Raw genomic sequence first — 6,000 nt, forward strand, 5'->3', positions numbered from 1 at the left:
CCAGAACTTCTTAGTCATTTTAATCACAGCTGTTTTGTAGTCTCTAGCTCCTGGATCTATCATGTGAGGTTGTGGCAGGATTGGGAGGGGGGAGGGTGTCCAAATCTACTGGTGGTTTTATCATTGACCTCTTATTACTGCTATTGTTTGTAATTTTTTCTTCATGAGCTCATCTGTGGGGACCTTTGTCAGTGGGGTGAGCTTGAGTGAAAGTCAAGGCCCTCTAGTGAGTATTGTCTAGTGAGTATTCACATTTGTTTCTGCCTTGTGCACAGGGCATCTCCAGCCAGAGAAGCCTGTAGATATTAAGTTCTTGCTTTCAGGGTAGGGTCTCCAGAACACACCGGGAAGCAGGGTAGTGTAAATTTAAATCCCAAACCCCTTGAGGCTAAGTCTGTGGTTACAAATTCCCAGAGATGCCTGTGTCCCATCCGAAGCCCAGGCTGTTGCAGAGCAGCTTCTTGGTAATCTGTCTGAGCAGAGAGTGGGTTTCTTTTTATTTGTTTGTTTTTGATCCTCATCTACCTTTTCACTGAGAAAATAACTCTGAAGAGTCTGGCTTGGAGGTGGGTCTCATTTACAACTCCCTGCTTTGCAGAGCCCAAAGCCTTATTTCTTGTCCCCACGGGGGACCGTAAAATCCAATCCTCAGGCTGCTGAGACCCACAGCCCTGCCCACCTGGTGCGACACAGCAGCCAGCACCAGCCTTCCTGATTCTCGCTCTGGTTTTCAGCTACTTCTTTGTTTTTATCCCTGGGGAGGTCCCTTCCTTTCTTGCAAGCTCAGCCATGCATTTAGGAGGATATTTGTTATATTTTAGCCACCATATCCAAGTAGTATTTGTAGCAGGATGGTTTTTCCACTGTGTAACTCACCATTCTGCTAGAAATGGAGTCCTGTGTTTTTTGTTTGTTTCCAACCTCTTTTGCATCTCTGAATACCTCACAGCAGAGCATCAGTAGAGGCCTATGAATGTCCGGAAAATGAAATGCAATTGCCATGTTTTCACCTAATTGGTGATTTTGCCAAAGGCCACAGCAAAACTGAGTCAGAATTGCTGTGGCAGTCCTGCTGTTCAGAGCAGGAGTCTCAGGGAACATTCAAGACCTATCCTGGGCTGGACTCAACCTACTGTGGGTACCGCCTGATGTCCAGCTAGGATGCCTCAGCACCCTGCCCTCCAGCCACACATCTATTCACAAGCTCTCCCCCAGCCTTCTTTGACCGTGTCGATTCCACCTCTCACCAGCTTTGCTGTGTCTGCTTGCTTGTTGTCCAGCCTCCCGCACTAGACTTGCACTCCCTGGGCCAGGCCCTGTTGTTTTTTCTCTGTATCTCCAGCATCCTCACGGTAACAGTGCAAACATGAGAGGCGTTTGGTAAATGTGTGTCTAATGTGTGAATGAGCCAGTTAGCATTCCCACACAACCAGCTCCAAATGCCGACTTTAGATTTTTACAAAATTAAAGCAGCTGTTAAAGCCCCATCACTAAACCCAACCGTAGCCATCCTCCTGCCTGGCAGACACCAGCCTTGCACCGTAGGAGCAGAACTATCTGGCATTTTAATAGGGAGGTGGCAGGTCATTTGGTATAAAATGGTCTCTTATTAGCCCTCCCAAGAGCAGCGCTGCTCTATCTGGGGGAGGAGGGGAAGAGGGACTTGGTCACTGACTCCTCCTCCAAATCTACCCTCCTCCTCCCCTGGGTGACTGGGGATTCGTGCCCCAAGTTTGGAAAAGAGAGATCTCTTTCCACAAGGAAAATTGGGTGCGTGATTCCCCAAACCTGTGTAAATGGATGAAACGGTTGCAACCACTGGCTCACAATGTTTACAAAGCACTTTCTCTCTGAAATCTCTCTCTGACGAAGACATACTCTGAAGGGACTTGCTCAAAGTCACAGTCACACCAGGCCAGGGCCCAGGCTGCACTATTCCAGCAGAGCAGCCTCTAGCCACCTATTGCCACTGAGTGAGAACTTAAAATGTGGCTGGTCTGAATTTAGATGTGCCTTAAGTGTAAAACACATGACAGCTTTCAAAGACTTCAAAGTATGGGGAAAAAAATCCCAGTAATAATTGTAATATTTGTGACATGTCAAAATCATAATATTTTGGGTATATTAGGTTAAATACAAATATTATTAGAATGAATTCCACCGTTTCTTTTTACTTTGTTTTAATGAAGCTGCCAGAAAATTTTAAATTACCTATGTGGTTTGCATTTGTGACTTGAGTCCTATTTCTTTTTTTTTTTTAAGATTTTTTATTTTTTTATTTTTTCATGAGAGAGAGGCAGAGACACAGGCAGAGGGAGAAGCAGGCTCCATGCAGGGAGCCTGATGTGGGACTTGTTCCTGGGATTCCGGGATCACACCTTGAGCTGAAGGCAGATGCTCAACCACTGAGCCACCTAGGTGTCCCTTGAGTCCTATTTCTATTGGCTGCTAGTGGTGCAAGAGCAGGGCCTTGTCTGTTATATCCTGCACAGAACAGGAGGGCAAGAATTCTATGCTGAATGAATGAATGAATGAATGAGTGTTTGTTCAACACCACTTGGTATTGGCTTCTAAATGAAACAGTTCACTTTGGCTGTGAAGGCAAGTCATCTGCCGTTCTCCATCTATTTTCTACCTTCGCATGTATATCCTCTTCATGAGATGCACAGCCATGAATGCAACCAGATTTTAAGAACTGACTCTGTCCTAACTCAGGGTCCCTTGGAAGCAGAGTCTAAGTTAAGTGACCTCAGGAGGCAGGAAAGCAGGGCCAGGCTTGGAAGAGGAACGATGTGGGTATCCTGTCCTGCTGTAGGCAAAGGAGAATCTTATTCAACCAGGAACTCTGGAAGCATACAGAATGCCTCCCAGAATTGTCATCCAGAAGATGAGAGGTGGGAGCATCTGTCCACTAGCTCCAGGCCTCCATTGCAGGAGGTTGCTGGGGGGACCTTTACTCTCCCACACTTCTAAGCTGTGCTAGTGGCTTCAGGAGCCCTTGGGAAAAGACCTTAGGCAGAAGAACATCAACTAGGGGTGCCTGGGTGGCTCTGTTGGTTAAACATCTGCCTTTGGCTCAGATCATAATCTTGGGTCCTGGGATTGAGCCCCGCATCAGGCTCTTTGCTCAGTAGGGATTGTTTCCTCCTCTCCATCTCCCTCTGTGATCTCTCTTGTGCTCTCTCAAATAAATAAATAAAATGTTTTTTAAAAGAAAAAGAAAAGCATCCACTTGAGGTGGCACACTCGTCAGAGAGTCAGGACTGTCCACTTCATTGCACCAAAGAAAATTCAGAATTGCTGGGCGCCTGAGTGGCTCGGTTGAGTGTCTGTCTTCTGTTCAGGTCGTGATCCTGGGGTTCTGGGATGGCGTCCCATGTCAGGCTTCCCGGTCCATGGGGAGCCTGCTTCTCCCTCTCCCTCTGCCTGCCGCTCCCCCTGCTTGTGCTCTCTCTCTCTCTCTCTGTCAAATAAATAAATAAAATCTTTTAATAAAAAATAAAATTTATAACTGCTACAACAATAGACAAAGATCAGCAGCTGAACGTCAGAGTGGTGCATAGAATGGGATATGGCTTATGGACAGTTTCTGGAAAGCTAGCTGACACCTTGTTTGTTTGTTCATAATGCATTCATGCATTCATTCAGTTGTCAACCAATACTTCTTGTACACCACTTCTAGGTAAAGTCTGGGCCCACCCCAGAAAGGATGACAGAATGAAAGAGAGAGGGTAAGGATGTCCTCATATCAACCAAGTGGAACCTTTTCTAATTCACAAATTGGGTAAATCACTTGCAAACTTCAATCCCTTAATCTTCATTGGTAACAGGGTACTGATGCTGAATTGTTGGGTGACAGCAGTCAAAGCCTCTGATGAGGGCTCAGCCTCTTCTTGGGTTAAGCAGGACTTAGAAATTAACTCCCCCAGAGGCTTTGTGTGGCTGGCTCAGTCAGTTAAGCATCCCACTGATGATTTCAGCTCAGGTCACAATCTCAGGGTCATGAGATCAAGCCCCGTGTTGGGCTCCAAAGCTCAGGGGGAAGTCTGCTCAAGATTCTCCCTCTACTTCTGCCCCTCTCCCTGCTTGCTTGAACTCTCTCTCTTTCTAATAAATGAATAAATTAAATCTTAAAAAAAAAAAAATTAACTCATCCTGCCTTCCTGTATTCGTTCAGCCTGCAACCCCTGAGTGTCTGCTAGGTTCTGGGCTCTGCACGATGTGGGGGTGTGGTGGTGAGTGAGAAGGATGCCCTGTGCTCAAGAGCTCACAGTCTGAAAGGAGAGAGGGTGTCACCCTTGTAGAGAATCTGGAGGTAGGCTCCAAGCCCAGAGGAGAGAAGGGAGGGGCTGCATCCTGTTAGGTCTTGGAAAGCTTTCTGGAGGAAGTGCAACCAAACATTCACCCCAAGGCCTCTGGGCCCCAGATGTGAGCTTCTGGCATAGACCAGTCCTGGCTGAACCCCATAACTGGCTACTTGGCAAAGGACATTGGCAAACCCAGGCTGACTCTAGGCCATTTGCATATCATTTGCATCAATCTGCATATGTGGTGGCACAGCCTGGTCTCTTATGCATTTAAATTGCAAGTTATTTGTCTCTCTTTGAAAGCTCTCATTTTTTCCCCAAGAGGGGCTGGCTCCATCTCCCCTGCTTGCCCTTATAAAGACTGTTGAGTTTGCCCAGCACAATGGAAGGCTCTAGATTTGGGGTGGAATATATGCTTTTTATTCCGAACTTCATAGTACTTTATTTTTAAGGGCCCCATGATAGCCTGGTACAGAACAGGGTGTTGGGCATGTGCACCCCATGTTATATATAGGGAAGCTGAAGCAGAGAGTTTTTGATTGTTTTGTTTATTTGTTTGTTTGTTTGTTTGTTTGTTTGAAGCAGGGTGCCCAACCTCACTTGGCATGCTGGAGGTAAGTCCATGACTAAGGATCTGATCCCATGGTGAGAGGAACCCCAGAGGTCACCTCTTAGTAGGAGGAAGTTCAGAGAGGGGCAGGGACTTGCCCAAGCCACACAACTGATCCAGAATGCAGCCTTCGCTCCCACAGCTCTGCCTAAAGACAATGGGCCCCTCTGCCAAGCTACTTGTTTTGGCTGCTGTGTCAGTGGCCTGAGCTACTTCAAAGAACATCTTCCCCGTAAATACCAAGTGCATTGATTTCTACCTACTTGGGTTGTTGTTTAAGCCTGGTGAGTAAGTGTCACCCAGCCTAGCACATCACATTCAATGAGGACCTGACTTGGCCAGATATGAGCTAGCAGGAGCCCTTACTGGTGATCTAAATGGAGACTTTTTACGGTGCAGAAGGTGTGGTTCACTCCATCGCAGAGGGTGCCGAGTCCCTCCTTGTACTCAGCAGATGCACCCTTGACTTGACTGTGAAGACCAAACTCGTGGACATCAGCTTGTACTTTAAAATCTATTAACAGGAATCCCTGGGTGGCACAGCGGTTTAGCGCCTGCCTTTGGCCCAGGGCGCGATCCTGGAGACCCGGGATCGAATCCCACATCGGGCTCCCAGTGCATGGAGCTTGCTTCTCCCTCTGCCTATGTCTCTGCCTCTCTCTCTCTCTCTCTGTGTGTGACTATCATAAATAAATTTTAAAAAATTAAAAAAAAATGAAGAGCAATAAAATCTATTAACAGAATAGGGTGGGAACTTACTCAAGGCCAATATTGGGTCTAGCTGATGGTCATGTCATTTGGAGATCTTATAAGAAGAGAATCATGTAATTCACTGTTAATAACAGCTCCCATTTACTGAGCACTTTATTGCATGTATGTATGGTGCTGGACTTTCACTCAGGTTATTTCCATTCCTCATCCTGCAAGACAGAGACTGTTATTCTTGTTATACAAGTGAGGCCACTGAATCTCAGTGAGATAAAGGACTCTGTTCAACAAAGTATCAGGGTCAAGACTCAACATTGGGAGTAGCTGGCTCCAGACCACAACAAAACCATATTACTTCCAATGTCAAGCCTAAAA

General features: G+C 46.4%; 1 long non-coding RNA gene across 2 annotated transcripts in view; it reads left to right on the forward strand.

Annotated features, from left to right (window-relative positions):
• The window catches only part of LOC112927971 (uncharacterized), a 43,918-nt gene extending 38,150 nt beyond the window's left edge, over positions 1-5,768 (forward strand). For both annotated transcript variants that reach the window (XR_011999811.1, XR_003236659.2), the window contains one exon: positions 4,893-5,768. This is a non-coding gene — a long non-coding RNA (uncharacterized lncRNA). The remainder of the gene's footprint in view (positions 1-4,892) is intronic.
• Positions 5,769-6,000: the final 232 nt, after the last annotated feature.

Source organism: Vulpes vulpes, chromosome 2 (assembly GCF_048418805.1).
Source record: "Vulpes vulpes isolate BD-2025 chromosome 2, VulVul3, whole genome shotgun sequence".
Classification (NCBI taxonomy): Eukaryota; Metazoa; Chordata; class Mammalia; order Carnivora; family Canidae; genus Vulpes; species Vulpes vulpes.